The sequence below is a fragment of the Pipistrellus kuhlii genome, unplaced genomic scaffold (assembly GCF_014108245.1).
Source record: "Pipistrellus kuhlii isolate mPipKuh1 unplaced genomic scaffold, mPipKuh1.p scaffold_m20_p_3, whole genome shotgun sequence".
Lineage (NCBI taxonomy): Eukaryota > Metazoa > Chordata > Mammalia > Chiroptera > Vespertilionidae > Pipistrellus > Pipistrellus kuhlii.
Window position 1 is genome coordinate 19,801,859 of NW_023425529.1, and position 20,453 is coordinate 19,822,311.

A 20,453-nucleotide genomic window follows, 5' to 3' on the forward strand; every position below is an offset into this window, starting at 1 on the left:
TAAGCTAGGTTTTGTTCAGTCTGTGGTTTAAAATATATATACCCTTCACTCTGACTTTTAACTACAAACTTGGTGTATTTCATGCTTTTGAATCAAATAGATTCTGTTTGGCATTTGTGGTGGCAAGTTATTTAGTTCTTGTGTGTTGGCTATATTCATCATCTTTTAAAAAAATTCCAGAGAGCCTGGTGCTACTACCATGAGTCTCCTGCACCCCCAAATGCTGCCCCACAGGCCTTGATTCATTATATATTGTCAGGATCATACAGACTGTCTTCTGCATTCTTATCTAGGCTTTCCCCACACTGCCTTGCTGAGTCACAATTCTACTCCAGGAGAGATGGTGTTTAAAATTTTTTTAAAAAAATTATTTTTCAATTAGAGTTTACATTTAATATTATTTGATAGTAAATCGTAGTGTTAAGACAATAATTTACTTTTCAAAGTCTTCCTTTGCTATTTCAAGTACCTACCTGACAACATACATAGTTGTTACAATATTATTGACTATATTCCCTGTGCTGTACTTTATATCTTCATGACTGTTTCCAAACTACCAATTTGTACTTCCTAATCCCTTCACCTTTTTCACCCAGTCCCCCAACCCCCTCCCTTCTGGCAACCATCAGTCTGTGCTCTATATCTTTGAATCTGTTTCTTTTTTGTCTGTTCATTTGCATTGTTCTTTAGATTCCACATATAAATGAAATCATATGGTATTTGTCTCTCTCTGACTGACTTATTTCGCTCAGCATAATACACTCTAGGTCCATCCATGCTATCATAAATATTAAGATTCCATATTTTTATGGTCAAATAATACTCCATTGTATATATAGGGTGGGATAAAGGTATGTTTACAGTTGTGAGTACACAAAATGTAGAGTTTATTCTTATATTAATATTTATTAATTATTGTATTATTTTCCATATGAACATCTGTAAACTTATTTTTGCCCCACCCTGTATGTACCACGGCTTTCAAATCCACTAGCCTGTTGATGGGTTCTTGGGTTGCTTCTATATCTTGGCTATTGCCAATAATGCTGCAAGGAACATAGGGGTGCATAGATCCATTGTACTTGCTTCCCTGATTCTAGCTGCTCTTTTCAGAGAGAAGGCAAGTGGCTTTTTTCTTATCATAATGCAGGTCCCTGCTGGAGAGAGGATATTAGTGGTGTCCTTTGTAGCAAATCATACCTCAGCAGTGACTAAAGATAAAAACCCAGCCCTTGTCTTTGGAATCCAAAGGATGTAATGTCATTTGGAATGTTCCTTTCTGTTGACTTGCCCTCCACCTTTCAGGTAAATCTGTCTGTTATGCTTAGCTCTGCCCTCTTGCATGTATGTGTTCTTTCTTATCTATTGGTAACTTGAGCTAGAGAAAATGCCTCAGGAATGACTGCTCTCCATCCATGAATTCTTTCAGCATGCTGTGGCACCTGGTCCTCTTATATTAAATGTAGATTACATCTACATTTGTTGCACGCCTGTGTGCCAAGCAGTTTACTTACATTGATCACACTTATTGTTACTTACAACCCAATCAGCTATCAGGCGTCTTCAAACTACGGCCACATGCGGCCCGCAGAGGAGTCTGATCCGGCCCGCCAGGTTTTTTGGGCAGTGAGCGCAGCCGAGGTGTTACAGTAGGAATTAGTAGTTCATATAGTCTGGCCCTCCAGCTCTCTGAGGGACCGTGATCTGGCCCCCACTTTAAAAAGTTTGAGGACCCCTGAAGATAGTATTGTCTCCATTTTTGCAGATGAGGAAACTGAGGCTCAAAGAGGCTGAATGCCTTGCCCAAGTCCCTTGTAGCTAGAAATCAGATTAAAGTGCTCTGTCTGATTCCAGAGCCTCATCTAGTTCTGATACAGGTTACCCCAGGAGACCCTCTGTGATTTCAAGAAATCCTCAAATACCCAAACCAATCTATTTGAATTCATTTTATTAATAAAAATAATGATGCCTCATAGGTGGTGTGATGAGTGAAAAGGAGACAAATATGTTAGAGCTTGAAAGGTTAGAAATCACCCCCTCTACCTTAAAAAGGAAAACTTCAGGTAAAAAAAAAAAAGTAGATGTTTCCCTTTGAATGACTTTTGCCATAGGTGTGTGAACCTGCCACCACCCTTTTTAGTGGGTAGATTGATTTAATTCTGTAGCTGAACCTGATCGGGGAGATTCCTTTCAGGTTCATGACCCTGCTCTTGGAGATGCAGAATCTGTAACTGCTAGGCCCTGTGTGATGGAACAAAGGGCTAGAGTTATCAGAGTGAGATAAAACAGGATCAAGGGCTTGATACTTATTTTATTAAACAATTGAAAATGCAGATATTCATTCTATAACTTGTAACAAAGTAGTGTTTCTATTAAAAAATGTATAAACCGCCGAAACTGGTTTGGCTCAATGGATAGAGCATTGGCTTGGGGACTGAAGGGTCCCGGGTTCGATTCCAGTCAAGGGCATGTACCTTGGTTGCGGGCATATCCCCAGTAGGGGGTGTGCAAGAGGCAGCTGATCGATGACTCTCTTTCATCGATGTTTCTAACTCTATCTCTCTCTCTTCCTCTCTGTACAAAATCAATAAAATATATTAAAAAAATGTATAAACCATTTCCTGTCAAGTTTATTTTCTTGGGCATGCCTCTGACACCTTCAAGAACAACGTCTCTTGGCCACCAGAGGACAAGTCTATGTATGTATACAGTAGAAGCATGGTTAAGGGTGGTTGATACCATCAATGTGCCTCCTTCTGTAGAGTACTTGAGGCACACTGACACAAATGTGAGGCACCAGAAGTTCTGTTGCTTCCAAGGGTGACCATTGATGTGCTCCCATGTGCTCCTGGAGGGTCTAGACCATCCTGAGGGGTCTAGAACTAGTCCTCTGAAAGTCACAGTATAACTCTGCAGTCTGTCTTATGAGAAATGGTGTTTCTGAAGGTTGCACAGAAAACTTTATTTATGGCATGGAGAAGACCACTGAATCCAAAAGGACTGTGGAGAAAAGGGGTTTAATTTCTGAGCCCTCAAAACAAACTTTTAGAAAAGTTCTTTTTTCACGTGTTTTTAAATTAATTGCAGATAAAGGAGAGAAGGCCACACCTTTCCCAGGATCCTCTTTTTGGACGTTTTCCCTTAGAGAAGGGTCAGTAAATAAACATGAGGCCACTAGAGAATGGCATGGAGTATGTTATCAAAATGGCAAAGAAAAGAGGATGAAGGGAGCATGGAAGGGAATGGGTGTCAGTCTCCAGGTGGTATATCATGGTCCTCATTTGTGTGGAGGATAATGAGGATTGATTTGGAGAGTAGGGGAAGGCACATGGAAATGTTATTGTTGATATAAAGGGGTAGGAATCTTCAAGGTGAATAGAGGGCTGGGTAATACATGAACATGATTGGAGCCATAGGGCCATGTCATGCTATACCAAGTGACAATGAGGTTTAAGGGGTGTGTAGAGTAGGAAAGTAAGGGGCCATATACAGGTTCTTGAATCAGATATGACATGATCTGTGCAACCAGTTATTCTTGTGGTATCACTTCACGGAAGAAAACAATGAAAGCTAAAGCAACCCTTCAGAATAGCTCTAGTCATCTATCACGAAGAAGCTAGGAGATGAACTAGTGATGATACACCCGGAATGGAGAAAAACACCTCAAAATAGGAAGTTAGGCAGAGGAGCAATTAACAGGATTCAGAATGAAAAAGGCTATGGGATTGGAGGAGTGATACTGAATGTATTTTTGGTGGATCTTGGGATTTTTGAGCTGGAAAATACCCTTACTTCAATATCCAATATCCCTTTTTTTTTTTTTTTTTTTTTTTTTTTTTTTTTTTTTTTTTTACAAGTGAGGGAACAAAGATCAGTAAAGAAGTTGTACCTATAGACATTCATATGGGCCAGTGAAGCTCTATTAGGCCTGTCTACTTTTTAGAAAATAATATAAACATATTTTAGGGTTTAGACATAGAACATTCCATGATATAATTGGGAGATGGAAGCAGAAGAAACAGAATGTCAGGTTTGGATTCACGGCTTCTGCAAGCTGATTTCAGAAACACAACCCTTGGAGAACTTTGGTGGATAGAGAGTTGCATTGAGGCTATTGTGGATGGAGAGAATCATGTCATCAAACAAATAACCAAAAATAACCACAACAAAAAAACCTTTGTAAAATGTGGTAGGTGGAGAACTGATAGAATCCTGGAGCTATATCCCACTCCAGGGGGCTCTAAGATCTGAGAATGGTGTGAGTGACTGGATCATTTCTAAGGGGCCCCATTCCAATCTGGGTCACCCAGCTCCCACCCAGACTCACATCAGCTTCACACACTGTGTGATTATCCATGATGCTTCAGCCAGCGCCAACTCTTCACATCACATTATATCCAAAAACAAACAAACAGAAAACCACGAAGAACTTTCCCATGGACTAGGAATGCATTTCATTTAGCTTCATTTAAAATACACTGTTAGAAGTGTGTTCCACAAGTCTGCCAAATACTGTAAGTATGGAGAAGTCACAGTGGCCTCCTACACCCATGAAGAGGCCAGTTTTGGGGTAAATAACAGACAGGGAGAATTTTAAGTACATCGTATCCTGTTAATCCTCCCTCCTTCCCCCCTCCCGCCCCCCCCCCTGCCCTCCCCCTCAATTCTGTTCTCCTTCCTTTTTACCAACCTGTCCTGTCCCAAACCAACAGAAAAAATAATTGACATGAGGGCTGAGCCGGGTGGAGCTGAGGATTTCTTCTTTCTCTTCCTCAAAGTGCTGTAAAACCTTCCAACTATAAGGGAATACCACCCCCCATCCAGTGCCCCTCAGCTCTCCTCTGGCAAACAGGAAACGCCTGGGCTGTGAGGATCCTGAGCCAGGAAATTGGTCTTTGCTGCTCTGGCTACCTTCCCTTCAGGTTCTTCCTGGCCATTCAACACAGTTAAAAATAGTAACCACCAAAACCAGAAGAAAAGATGATTTCATTGTCTACCCACGGCAACTTGTGGCCTGATTTGGGTGGTGGCAGATGGAACTAATCCTTGGACTTGGCACCTGGAGAATTTTCTTAGGGTCAAGGCCGGCCCTTCTCTCAATATTTCAACACCTGGTGCTCCCCGAAGAGCCAGCCCATCTCGGGAGGACTGTGAACCTGGCAGAGCTGGCTCATCACACACGTACTTATACACACGTGTGCACACACAGACACACGAAGGGTGAGATTGCCATGGAAACCAGCCACTTCCCTGGCACAGCCTGTGCACAGTGCAGGCAGCACACACCCATTCTGGCTCCTGAAGGCAAGGCTGGGGCAAACCTCTCTGCGGTTTGAGCCAGTCACGCCTGCTGGTCTGGGGCATGCACATTCTCCCCTGAACCTGGCAGGCACCAGAATTGTACAACATACAGAATCCCACTCTTAGCATTAGGGAGAAGGAGAAAAGAAAGATAATCTGCAAAGGCACAAGAGACCACCAGCAGTTAATTTTCAGGAATAAAGGAGAAATCTTTTTTTTTTTTTTTTTTTTTTTTACCATGAAGTACCTACTTCCACCTGCTGCCATGCAAATTAAAATTTTGAGAATGGAGGCAAATTCACAATGATGAGAAGATACAGGTAACCTCACTATAGGGCAGAGGGCTTAATTTTGACCCAAATTTTGCTTAATTTGCTACACAGTTAATCAGGCAAGAGAGTTTGAAAATAACTTCTACCTAGCCCAGTGTGGCTCAATGGTTAAGTGTCAGCTCATGAACTGGAAGTCATAGTCAGGGCACTCATGCCAGGGTTGTGTGTTCGATCCCCAGTAGGGGGCATGCAGGAGGCAACTGATTGATGTTTCTCTCTTGATGATGTTCCTTTCTCTCTATCCCTCTCCCTTCCTCTCTCTAAAATCAATAAAAATATGTTTAATAATAAAATAAGTTCTATCTATGCTCCTGGCACCTCTGGAAGTGTTATGGGGAGACAGAAGATATATATGGTCTGGTTACTGTCTTTGAGAACTTCATAGTTATTTAAAGAGGAAGAAGTAACTTAGCTGAAATAAACTAGAAATAAAACACACCTAGCATGTAAATATTGAGCACTGAAATAAACTAGAAATAAAACACACCAAGCATGTAAATACTGAGCACCTACTAGACACTGCTCTGGGAAAGGCAGCTGTGAAAAAAAAGCATAAAGAAAAGCCTACCCTCAGGGAGCTTGTGCTTTAATGCAGGAGGCAGGGAATAAATAGGAGGAGTCGATACAATGTACAATATATACTGGGTGGTGTAAGTGCTTACGGAAAAAATAAAGCAGTGAAGGGGGATAGGATAGCAAGTGTTGGGGAGGGGCTGCAATTTTAGACTAGGTGACCAGAAAAGTTACTACTGAGAAGGTGACATTTGAGTAAAAGCATGAAAGACAAAAGGCATTGAAATTGCATAGTCCAGGCTGTACTTTCCTGGGAGCAGAAGAGCAGCTCAGTGAGTAGCCAGAGGAAATGCATGCTGGACTGGGGCTAGATTTAAACCTTTGAAAACAGAGAAAACTTTAGTAGGAAGAAGAACTGAGAGAGACAAAATTGATATCATTATTCTGAAATGCTGTACATGGTAATAAATGTTTTTCCTGTGTCTCATATTACACACTTTGAAGAAAAGCAATGATATTGCCTAATTATACCCTTCAGGTAGATGCATTAGCAGGGATGTCCGGCCATCTCCATCACTGCTTCTGGGACTGGGAGGTGGCATGTGTGTGGGGGTTCCCTCACTCTAGCAGAATTTGTGAGGAGGTGGCAAGGGCAAAACACCAGGGCTCTGCTCTCAGCAAGAAGGCCATGGGTTCAAGTCTTACTTGGCTACTTACCTTGTGACCGGGCATGCTACTTCATTCTCTGAGCCTCAGTTTCCTCATCTCTAAATTGGAAACACCACCTTTAAAAGAAACAGGGCTGTTGTAAGGTACACATAAAGCACACAGAAAGTCGTACCCATTATTATGATTATCATGATGTCGCTTAACTATGTGAAATAAAATGATGGGCACCCTACGGTTGTTGTATGATCTAGTCATAAGTCTGAGGGGTGCTAATGGTAGTCAAACTCATATTTCATTGTAGAGCTTTCTGCCTGGGGCAAGTGACTAAAAGGGGGCCAAAGAGAGGTTAAGAGATGTGCCCTGGTGACTAGACACCAGGGGTGTTGTTGGATTGTACACTCCAACCTGGAGCCACCAGGGCAGAGAGCACTTCTAGGACCTGGGGCTGCTGATGGGAAAGGGAGTTGAGATGAGGCAGGGCTGACAAAGGTGTAGGTCTAAGGCAGGCATCAGCCAAGGGGCCATGAGCTCCGGAAACCTTCCTACCAGAAGGCACAAGCTAGTTTACTAGCATCACAGAGTTGATGATTGCCTATCAGTCCTTCCCTGAGAAGGGACACTCAGGATGGGACCTGGGAGAGCTGGCCCATGGACTTCCACCCTCCTCAGGCACTATTTCTTCCCCTCTCTTATTTTTTTAAAATATATTTTATTGATTTTTTTATAGAGAGGAAGGGAGAGGGAGAGAGAGCTAGAAACATGGATGAGAGAAACATCGACCAGCTGCCTCCTGCATACCACCTACCGGGGATGTGCCTGCAACCAATGTACTTTCCCTTGACCGGAATCAAGCCTGGGACCTTTCAGTCCGCAGACCCATGCCCTAACCCTCTCTTATTGATCTTGACAGTTCATCCAAGTAAGTACTCAAAGACCATACGATAATATAAAGCCACTGTGACACTATGAGACACTTTAGGCTTTTAAAAGTGGCCTGCCTATGGCCTGAGGGACTGCATGGGAAGTGAGTCAAGAAGGCCAGAAAGCACTCAAAAGGTTGGGAAGTAAAGCATGGGATGGAGAGAGCTAAGTGCTTCAGAGCAAATTAAAGGTCCATGAGTGTGATAGAGGATAACACCGTGGGAGGTAGGAAGACCAGAGCTGCTGCAATGGCCACATTTGCTTCTGGAGTGTTCCAGCCACTTTGCCAAGGGGCATGCTCACTACTGAGCTCAGGTGTCCCTTCCAACACCTGGGACAAGCATTTCTGCAGCTTTGTGCACTGTGCCTCCCATGTGCGATCTGGATTCCATATCATGATGGTGACTCAGACCTCTCTTTTGTGGCCCATGGGTCTAGCAGACAGGCTTTCAGCTGCTTGCTGATTCATTATCAACAATGCAGTTGCTAAGACTTCTTAACCCTTAATTTGTTTTAAACATTTATTGAACACTTATCATACTTTAGGCACTGCATTTTATCTGAATCACCTTGTCTTATTCTCATAAAATCTTTATGAAGCATGTACCCTTGTTATATTTATTTTGCAGAGAAGGAAACAGCCTCAGAGAGGTTACATTATATGCTCATGCCTCACAGTAAGTTGTAGGGTTAAAATTCAGAACATAGTGCTACAGGGTCTCTGTATACGTTTATGTGTCCCTAAAGACAGGAGACAAGTGATTTTTTGGGGGGAAGGGGCAGGGAGATTAACTTATTTATAGTACATTTTTATAATCATTTATTAACTTATAAACATATTTTGTTCAATAAAAATAATAGAACACCCAACGTGCTTAGGCATGGTTGGTAATTTGTGAGGATTCAAACACACAAGACCACCCTTGCCTTCCAGGATCTCGGCATCTGATGGAAAGAGGGAGACAATCAAGTAAATGAATATTGTGTTTCCTTGTGATGAGTGTCAAGACAGGTGTGCTCAGAGGCTGTGGGAGCTCCTCAGAGGGGAACCAAATTCATGCTCAAGTGGGGGTGTCTTCCTGGAGAAGTTTATGCCCATGCTGAGTCTTGGAGACCAGGTGGGAGGGAAAGGGTATTTCATCAAAGCAGGATATTGAAGACTCAGGAATGTGCTAGAACCATGTGGCTGGGATATGAGGCATGAGAAGTGGGGGGACATGTTGGTGAGGGATGGGACTGGGGAGATTGGAGGATCTGACTGTGAAAGGCCTCACATGCTGAACAAGTAATGGGTCCCTGTTCCAGCAATGATGGGCTGCCATCAGACTGCCTTCCAGAGAGGAGTGCCGTGGTGATTTTGGAAAGCCACTCTGAGAAGAGAGAGAAGAATCAGGAGAGGGTGCCTGGAGTGGGGAGACAAGATAGGAAGTGACCACAGAGATCCAGGTGAGTGATCAGGAACAGGGCTATGGAGGGCGTTGATTTGGGTAGAGGGCTTTGAGCACTCAAGTCCCCTCCATCCCAAATCAAGGAAATACATATTATGCCTTCATTTTAAGTTATTAATGTCATTCTTAAATTCAAATTGGTATTTCTAGTTTGCTTATATCCAGTGCTCATTGATTATCACTCAGCAAGTCTGCAGACATTATTGAGAGCCTTGATAGCAAATAGTATTCAAGGTTCCTACATATGCTCTGTCCTTTCTGAGATGGCTTTTATTCTCTTCAATTTAGAGATAAAGAAGTGAGGCTTGGAAAGGTTAAGAATTTGTCCAGAGTCCTTCAAAGCAAAAAAGCTGGAATTCAAACCAAACCCATCATCTCAGTGAAGTCCCATCATGGGTTTTTTGGTATTTGTTTTGGGGGCTAATTTCTTGCCTTTCCACCCACACTTTATAACTATTTTAGAAATCCAGATCCTATAGGAAATTCATTTTTGTACCTTCCAATTCTCATATTAAATAAGGGTTGTAGGCTTGGCCTTGCACTGGAACGAAGGTTTTATAGTTCAGAAAATGTTTTCACCTATGTTACCCTCATTAGATCTCATGTATTCCAGTGAGGTGGGGGAAAGCATTATTATTTCCATCTTAGAGATGGGAAAACTGAGGCTCAGAGAAACAAAAGTCAGATAATTAAGTGTCATGGCTTGCTCTAATGCTCTGAATTTTTCTTTTTTTCCTTTCTGTTGTCTTTTATTGACTATGTTCAGGTGGCAAATGGCATCACATGACAATCTTTGGTGTATAGGACTCTGGGAAACAATTGTTTGACCCTCTGGTTGTTTCTGTCTTCACCTCCAACCCAACTGATTCAAACAACACTGAGTATCTACAGTGTCCAGGCCCTGGGTGTCCAAAGATGTACAACTTGGCCCTTAGGGAGTGAGTGGTGCACAGAGGAATGAACAAGGGTCAGGTAGGGGTGAGATAGTGTGGTCAGTGCCATCCTAGAGGAAGGTGCGGAACCCTCTGGATCCTGGAGAGGGATTACTCATTCTACTTAGGGTGGGGTGGAGGGCTGGAGGAGGCCTCCCTGAAAAGATGACATTTGAACTGGCTATGGAGGTAGAACAGCATTTCTTCAGGGAGAGAAGGGCAGGACAACGGCAACAACACCGACTCAGGTATCACTCCTTAAGCCCTTGCTATGTGCGAGGCCCCATGTTAGGAGCCTTACAACTATAATTTGTTTGCCACTCCCAATAACCCCATGAGGAGTCAACTGGTATTATCCGCATTTTACAAAGGAGGAAATGAAGGCTTAAAGAGGGTTTGCACCTAAGCAGTCTGATTTCAGCACAATCTTCTACCCCTACATCACAACACCTGGCACTGAAGGTGGAGACTAGAGCTTAAGCAAAGCCTCAGAAATGAGAAAATACCCCCATGTTTAAGGTGAAGGGTGGGTAAAAGGAGGGCATAGGCTTGAAAGGTGGATGGGGCCAGTGGATAATGGGCCTTGCATAGCATGATTTTATTTTCCAGCAAAGTTAGATTGCAGTTATGTGATCCTTGTTGGTAAGATCTGTGTTTTACACAGATAACTCTGGTGGCAGGAAATAGCAGGACCCATAAGCCCCATTGCCTACAGGGAACCAGGCCCTTAAAGCCAAGAGACCAAGCCATGTGGGAAGGAAGCGATGCCCCAGCTGAAGGTAGCAGGCACCCCCCCCCCCCCCCCGTCTCCTCCCCCTCAGCTCTTCTGGTTTAGTGTTGCCCCGTGGGAATGAAGTCTCTTTGTTGCCAGTTTCTCTGATTTAAAAAAAATAATAATATTTGGAGAACCAAAATTTTATTTGAAATTTCTTAATCTTAAAATGTAGAAAACTAACTTATATTACTTTTAGAACCTTTTCAGGGCCAAACAGGTTATGTGTATACCTGCTAGTTCAAAACCTCTAGTAAAGGGTACATCTTGGGATAGAGAGTGCTTAGAGGCAAGGAGACCAATGTTAGGAGGCCACTATAATAGTTTACTAGACAAAAGAATCCCTAAACAAAGGCCATGGCAGTAGGCATGAAGAAGAGGGGGTAGGCCTGAAATAAATTTAAAATGGATTAAATCAAACTTGGTGGCTTTGCACATGGAGCGTGGCAGAGGGAGGAGTCTAAATGGACTGGATGGATAATGAAGCTGTTAAATCATTTAAGTTTTGGGCAAGTGTTTATTGAGTATCTACTGTAGGTTAGGTATTGTGTTAGAAGCAGAAATACATCAAGGACTGACATAGCACTTTGCTGTGAAGGAGCCCAGAATTTTGCGAGGAGGTCTGTTGGCAGGTAAGCACAGAGAGATTTGGGGGCACAAAGGAGCACCTCCTCCAGTCTTAGGAAGGGGGGTGCCAGGGAAGGATCTGCTAAGGAAAAATACAGAAGTGCACATGGGAGAGAGAAGATCAGGAATCTGATTTTGAAATACTTGAGCTGAGCCTTATCTCCAACCCTGCAATTTCTGTGATCTGATATCCCCTGTGATGCTTTTAGTTCTGTGACAGTTAAAAGCCCATATGGCTTGCTCACTTTTATGACACATTCCTTTCTTGCAGTCATGTTTTTCCATTTGTCCTCTGTTAAGATGGCTAGGAGAAGAGGGTATATCACTGAGAGTGTAGCAGATGTGTTACTGCCTTTGCCCATGGCTTCCTCAGGTCCCTCCCCACTAGCTGTCTGCCTTGAGTGTTGCAATATTTGTAAAGTGGGCCTGTGCTTGCTTTTTCAGTTTACTCATTACTGTTGTGGTGAATGATCTGCTTTCTTTCAGGTATTATTATTATTTGGTGGGTTAATCCCTGTTAACCACTCTACCTACTTCCGGAGAATACCCCACATTCTTTATTGAAATTCTTTAGAAAGTTCTGTTTCATTCACTCACAAATGTTTACTGGGTGCCTACCAAGTCATAGAAACTATTATAGCTGCTTAGGATGCACCTGTGAATAAAGAAGGACTCCTACCCTTAGGTAGCCTTACTTTACTGTAGCTTAAGTATTTGAGTCAGGAGAATGTTCCATCTAGCTCTCTCTTAAGTGGTGCTGTGCTCTTCATCGCCTGAGCCTCTCCATTCCCTCAGTGTGGCTTTCCCACAGCATGGCAGCTCCTTAACCTGGCAAGTAGATATCCCCTGTCCTAAACAGGACATTAAGTGCTTTGCCCAAGTTCTAATTATCACTGTTTCAAATCCCATAGATGGCAGCCCCTCTACATACTCTGAAACCAATTTATCTTCTCAAAAGATAATCCTATCCATTGACCATTCATCAGATGTGCGCCTTCTGTCATAAAGCTCTTATAATCTTTAATTCTTTGTCTTTAACTAAGAGTTCTCTCTGGGGGAAGGTTTCTAGTATGTCCAAAGGGTGCCTGGGATGGAAGCTTGAGCTGGTTCATGAAATTGAATTTGATAGCGAGAGTAGGATATTCAACCAAATTTCCCTAGGGAGGGTTGTTTCTCATCAGATTGACAGGCATGCAAAGAATCCAGATGTTTGCCTACTCAGAGAACAGGGGTGTAGGATATCTTGTAATTACAAGCTGCTCCTTGAGTATATAGAAAACCAAATGGAGTAGTTCAAAACTATCTCACAAACTGGGAATCCTCTACCGTTTTGGACCACCCTGGATCTACAGCAGACACTTCATAGCTTCCACGAGCCACAAAAAGGTAAGCAATGTAGAGGAAAGAGAAAAGTTTCAGGAAAGAAAGAGTTAAAAAACAAAAAACAAAACAAAAACAAAACCCACACACCTAAGAAAGCTAAATGCTTTTCCTTAATGGTTCTGTGGCCTTGGTCAAGCAATTAGGCCTTTCTGAGTTTCAATTTTACTCTTCCATTATGTTTTCTTAAAAAGAGGTTAAAATACAAGAAATGCATGTCCCTAAGATACTATGCAAATGCAAATTTTTAACTGTTGCTGTTATTATTTGTAGCAGGCCTCTCTCTTGGAATCAGTACTATCCTGGACCTGAATCCTTGGGCACTCCTTCAGCAGGCTGAAGACAGTCTGATTGCCAGTGCCCAGTGAGTCAACCCCTCCCTGCCCCGCCCATCAGCTGGCCAGCACGGGGCTAAGGAATCTGTGCAGCTGTCATCTTGCCACCATCTAGCACAGACTTTGCATTTTATTGCTTCTGAACTAAGGCTGGAAGTTCCTTGGCAAGAGCCCCACCAGCCCAGACTTGTCTATTTCACTGCACCCAGTTTGATGAGGCTACTGCAAGGGACCAGGAGGCAAGGAGCTATAAGCTCATCAGGGATAGATCACTGGCACACGTCTTGTGGCCTCTCTGAGTTCAGTGTGGGCTCCATCTTGTGCAGTTGGCTAGACATGGACACATCCTGAGTCATGGGATTGAGGCATACGATGAGAGTAAAATGATGCCATGGGCCTGGAATTTTGGGAAATGGGTGTGGTCAATCTGAGAACACTAATGAAGCAGTCCATGGAATTTAGTCAGAACTAAAGAATCTTAAAAATCTCACATTCCTGGCACCTACCCAGCCCTATACAGTTAGGGTTCAGCAGTCCCATTTGGATTCATGTTCTCAGATGGAAGATCAGAAGGACAGTAGTGTAATCTGTTGATCATTGATCAATGCTGATGAGGTTAAAAGAAAGAAGGAAGCGTTAGAGTTGGTTACCTTCAGTTATAAATGCTTTGCATGAGTTATTAGAAGTGGGAAAGTGACTATCATACATTTTAATACTAAAAGGAACCCTCAAGATCATGAGGACTAGAGGAAAGAGGAGAAGGCAATGTGATGACAGAGGCAGAGGTTGTAGTGACAACAGCCACAAGCCAAGGAATGCCTGCAGCCACCACGAACTGCAAGGGGCAGCTTCTGAATTTAGCCCAGTGATGCAGATTCTCTTCTCCCATCTTCCAGAACCATGAGAGAATCAATTCCTATTGTTAATCTTGGAACTAACTTCAGCAGATGCAGATTCTAACCTTCAATCATCCCAGCGCTGGAAAATTTGCTGACCTTCAAATGTAAAACCAGATGATGTAGAACCAGGATGGTGAAGACCAGGATGACGCACACCAGATCACCACTTGACCAGTTTTGAGATCCGTATCAGAATGGACTGTGCTAGTTTGCATGCAGAGAATTTTTCAACCCCCTTCCCTTGATTTCTTTGTTCTGCTTTTTCTCTCCCTCCTTATACAAACCTCTGTCTGCCCTGAAATTCTGGGATGGGATTTGCAACAAGAGTCCCCCATCTCCTCAGGTGACTGGCAGTTGAGGAAACCACATTCCCTTTTTCACCAGCATCTGTTTCATGAGTTTAGTTTTTGTGGCAGCAGGCATCTGGCTTGGGTTCTAGTTCCATTTAGGAACCAGGAAGTCCTTATTAGATACCAAATCTGCCAGAGCATTGATTTTGAACTTCCCAGCCTCCAGACTGCAAGAAATAAATTTTTGTTGTTTATAAGCCACTAGTAAAAAAAAAAAAAAAAAAAAAAAGATCTCATAGATGGCATAGACTAGGATCCAGAGTACTTATGAAATTTTTCTAAGATTGCACACAACTGAGTGATGTAATCTATACTACATGCCAATCCAGTGAATGGGGCATAAAATATTCACTAAGAGAGCAAATTTGTCATTTCATGTGTAGATATGTTATGTACAAGGATTTCCAAGATAGTATTGTTTATGGTGACAAAAATCAAAGCAACATAAATGTCTATTGTCCATTAATAGAGAATTTAAAAAATACTTTATGGTAGATGCTTGTAACAGAATACTTGCAGCCATTACAAAGAACCATGTAGATCTAGGTTTATTAACATGGGAAGCTGAGGGGCTGAGTTAGAGGGGACACTGTGACCTGCTATGTGATAATAGCAGATGATAATGCAGCATGTACATCAAGCATGTCAAACTCAAAGGCTAACATGAGCCAGAAACAAGGTGTAAGTTTAGGTGGGCTTCAAAAAAACACCAAAAGCTTCAATTTTCATAGAAACATAGGCTTATTTAGACAGACATGCTGAGTACAAAGGGCTGAAATAAATGAGTAATTGTTAACATAAAATAATAGAACATTTTAATAAAAATTAATATTTTTTCTTGAACATTAACTTACCAGACACTGAATAACTGCGCAAATTAATAAGCATAATACAAATAAATCTATTTTTCTTGTTTTTAAAAGTGAAATATTTGCTGTTGTGCACACCAAACAAGACAGTACAAGACTAATGATGTGGCCATCAGCTGCTAAAATATTCGCTGCTAGTATTAGTAGAGAGAAATGGTGTGCCACAAATAAGGCATATAAGGGAAATGGATGCAACACGATTATAGTAATCAGTCATTAGTTCATTATCAATAAATGTATAACAGGATATTGTAAAAGTTAAGTTATGAAATTTTTATTAAAACGTTTCTTACATACCGTTATACTGGCTGGGCCGCAAAAAATATTCGTGGTGGACCATGAGTTTGACATGCTTGATATATATAATCTTGGATCATATTTTATACATGTATACCTACAAATGAAAAAAATATTTGCAATCATTATCTTAGAAGTGAAGTTTAGGATGACTTTAATTTTATTATTTACATTTTAATTCATTATTGAAATTTTGTTCAAAAGAATGATTCATTTGCCCTGGTCAGTGTGGCTCATTTGGTTGGGTGTTGTCCCATGCACCTAAAGGTTGCTGGTTTGATTTCTAATCAGGGCACATGCTGAGGTTGTGGCATAGATCCCTCCATAAGGGTCATGCAGGAGGCAGCTGATTGATGTTTTGCTTTCACATTGATGTCCAACCCCCCTCCTGCTCTCCTTCTCTCTCTAAAAATCAATAAAAAACATTTTTAAAAATAGTGATTATTTTTTACAACCTGAAAGCAAACAGTAAAAGGACATCCTTTTGGGGTCATGGATCCTGTGTGCAGTTTCAGAGGTCTGCTTGGTTAACAGTTGCTTTCCCCTCAATATAGGCAAGTGCTTCTCAGCATACAATCCAGAAGGAAGGGCATTTTGGGGGGCATGATGCCTTGGATCTTCAAATGAAAGTTCTTAGTACAAATGGAATATTAAGACATTCCTAGTCCAAACAGTATATTTAAATATTCCCAGAACATCACAATAAAGTCTTTTATTAAGAGTAAAAATTAGGAAGAATAGAGTGTTTGGTTTGAGCCTCTGTGGATGTGACCCTCCCCACAAATAGTCACAAAGGGTGGCAGAGATTGATGGACACCCCCCGCTCCCCTGCCCCAGTCTAATTTACACGATTGGGTGTAGTCTCAGGCAAGTAGGGCTAAGGTGAAATTATAACTAGAAATATGTAACTGAATAAATTACACTGGATAGCACTGTAATTTGGCTAAAAGTCTAGTGTGTTAACCAAAGAGGGGATGATCAGTGTGGGGTATGGAAAAGGAGCTTTGTGTGCTTGTCAGGTTTTACCCAGCCCAGCTAGGAAAGACAGGCTGTAAAACCCGAGACTGCAGACTCTGCCAGGTTTAAGTGCCTTGAGACACCTCTCTGAACTACCCATAAGGAGTGGGGTGGACCTGACATCCGGGTGTTTGGAATAGCAAATGGTACCTTATTGGGGCTGTGTGTGTGTGTGTGTGCGCGCGCGCACACTCGAACCAGATTTGAAAGAGGTCATTTAGGCTTGTTAGACTTAAGAAATTCAACTAATCACCTTAAAATTTAACCAGAAAGAATTTCCAATGAGGCTGAATTATTGAGTCACTCTACTTTTTATTTGTTGTTACCAAGACATAATATGTGAGCCTGAAAGTGCTAACTTGGTCTCAAAGGTTACTTCTATAGTGTCCCTGTGTGTTCTACTGACCACTCAATTCTAGTGGGGAATACATTTTCAGACACACCCTCACCCAGGATGGGCTGCCTGGGCCCCTTCCACAACAATTTCATGGACAAATTTAAAAATATGTGCTCATTGTTTTTCTTATAGCTGTGGGGGCTTAGCTAGAGCATGCTCTGGTCAGCAGCTGAAGTTTGAGGGGAAAATTTTAGAGGAGGACACAGATCCTTTTACTTGAAAATTGGACACTCCTTTGTTTAAATGTACTAGATTTTAATGTAGGCAACATCTACTTACTGAACCCACTCTATGCAAAGGGAGGGGCAGTCACTGTTCCATTGCTTACAAATACTCAGTGCCTGAAATGGTCCAGTAAGCAGTAGGAATGATGTGGTCAGTAGCATGAGGGGCAAAGTGTAAAAGGCAATATACCTTTAAGATCTCCTTCTGGTATTGCAGTTGATTTTCGTTAAAGAGAGATAGGGTCTTTTCACTTCTTATTTTGCTTGCTTGTTATTCTTCTTTGGCTATGAAGCCATAGCCATGTAGACATAAGTTGGGAGATCTGTTCTTTTAGCGATTCCAGCCATCCATACACATCCTAACTGCCTGAACAAGTTGATTACAGCAATTAATATTAATTTGGTAACTGTCCAAGATGGCAGGGCTGGCTAATTTCACCTGCTGAGATTCAGACTCCTTCTTCAATGCAGCCATGTCTCTTCTACAACTCCATACATCATAGCCCTTTGTTATGGAGACTGTCCACTCAGCTGGAAATTTCAGGCCAAGGGCCCGTAATCTTGGAAACGTGGAGTTTCATCAGGTTTATCTTTCAAAAGCAGTTTCGGGACGAGCTCGCTAAGCTACAAGAAAAGGGAAGACTAAAAGGATTTTAGAGACTTCTCATTTTGTAAAATTACATTAAAATCACATCTTGCTGAAAGGATTTTAAGAGAGCAAACAATAAAAGCAGGAAGAAACAGCCTGTGGAAGGAATAGAGAGAGGTGCATAGCAGAAGGATGTGACAGGGAGGAAGATGAAATTTCTGGTAAGTTCTCAAATTTCAAACAGGAGTGGCAAGGAACACTTGGAAAAAATGCTATTTATCATTTTTAATCAATCTACCTTTCAAGCAGGGGTTGCTAATATGAACATTGGCATTCCCTGCACATATCACAGCTCTGGGGAGCAGGTTTGAGAGTCTTTTTGGCTAATTGAGTTTGAGCAAAGACAAGTTCAAGCTCTGCTTAGGTTTCTTTCCTAGGGGTTGTTGGGGGCCAGACTTACCTTAGGAGAGTTTTCCTTATATCTAGTCATTAAAAGCCCTTGGTTCCTATATTCACTGTAAGCATTTACGTCAGTTTGCACTTGAAAATCTGCCCCAGATGGCACCATGCCAGAAGCTGATTCTTATTGCTTCAGAAGGAGGGGCAAATATTGCCGTGTCTGAGCAGCACTGTGGCACTGGGCAAGAAGGGACATTCCTTCCCAAGAATATATGGCTTTATTGGGGTCAGATGAAACTTTGCCCAGTTCTTGACTCATACGGGAAGCGAATGTGTCTAATCCACTTTCCCAAGGAGGGGAATGGGAGCACAGCAGGAAGGCAGATGACCCCTACTTGTTTGAATGGACTGAGAAGACACCAGACAGAGCTGCATTCTCTAGCCCCAGGCAGTTTTAGACCCTGGGCCCTTCACGCTTCTGTCCGCAGCCTTAAAATGGTCTAGCTCACAGCTGTGGAAAGAAACAGCCTTACTGCTTTACTCCCGTCCAGAGGCACAATGGACCAGAGCCGCAGCCAGAACAGGTCCAGTTTCCTCCTCAGACTTGATAACTTTGCTTTTTAAAATGAGCTCATACTTAACCATTTCAAGGGTTAATTATGAGCCTCTAGAGATCCGGGACTGGCATTTATTTAAAAAAAATGTTTACACAACTTAGCTTTATGTGCTATGTGTGTGTGTGTGTGTGTGTGTGTGTGTGTGTGTGTGTGTGAGAGAGAGAGAGAGAGAGAGAGAGAGAGAGAGAGAGAGAGAGAGAGTGTGTGTGTGTGTGTGTTTTAAGAGCCAAAGCATTTAATGTTTTATTTCCAAACCCTACATCTCCAAATGTTCTTGGAAGGAGAGACTTATTAGGTCCATTAGGAAGACTATGGTATCCACTCCCTTAGAATTATGGTGAGAAACCATGTGCAAGAGGGCGGATCCCTGGCTCACTCCATTGCCAGGCAGTGGGAAGAGAGTTTGAAACTGGCAGAAGGCCTTGGGGGTGAAAGGCAAACGGAAGGGTGGGAGAAGGCCAGGGGGAGTGATAGAATGCTGCTCCGAGAGAATGTGTGTCATTCTGTTCTTACAGCCCAAGAGGGTTCCTGGGCCTCACTATCCTGCCCTCCTTGAGGGTTAGGCTGCTCAGAGATCACAGGGACTAACCTATTGCTGGGAGTGGCTCCTCTCAAACAGGCATTTTTATTATCAAACAAGTGACGGGGGAGGCGGGTGAGGAAAGATGGGAGAAACTGAAGCCATCTGCTGCCACATCATCAGGTTTTAATGAAAAATCTACCCTGTCTCATCCTGACAGGGACAGAATTCAGTTCTTGGACTTGGGAAGTTGTGGCATCAAATCAGTGTGTGTGTGTGTGTGTGTGTGTGTGTGTGTGTGTGTGTGGTGTTTTCCTCATCATCTACTTCAGAAAATATTCTTTCCTTTCCATTAACACCCCCCCCCCCCCTAAAAAACAAAGTTGTATAGGTTCATTGCAGAGGATTTGGAAACTATGACACAGAAGAAACTAAAATCCACCTATAATTTTACCACCTAATTGTATCAATATTAGGTGAATAGCCACCAGTCTGTTATTTATTTATTTATTTATGTTTTTTATAGCATCTAAGTTCCTAGAAATCTTTCTCACATCTGCTCTGACAGTGCCTAGGACATTGTGCCCTGCAGATGTTGGTTGACTGACTGACTGAATGAATGAATGAATAATTATATAAGAATAACTTGAATTGAATAATAGAAATAAAGTTGCTTAGATGTGACACACTTGGAACCAAGCTGCTCCTGCTAACTAACTGTGTCTCCTTGGATCAGTCACTTTACCTCTCTGGGCCTGAGTTTCTTCTTCAGCACAACAATCATTATAGTTAACGCTGATTGAGTGCTTACTATGTGCCAAGCATAAGAGCTATAAGCTCTCTGTATGTTTCTCACCATAATTCTATGAGATATGGAACTTTCTACCCCCATTTTGTACGCAAGTAAACTGAGGCATGCAGAGGTTGATTTGCCATGGTCACACTGATAATAAGGCGGAGAGCAGGACTTGAACTCACACACTAGGGCTCTCCTTTCCAGTGGAATGCCTTGGCTGAGATTAGATGACTCCTCCGGCCTCTCCCG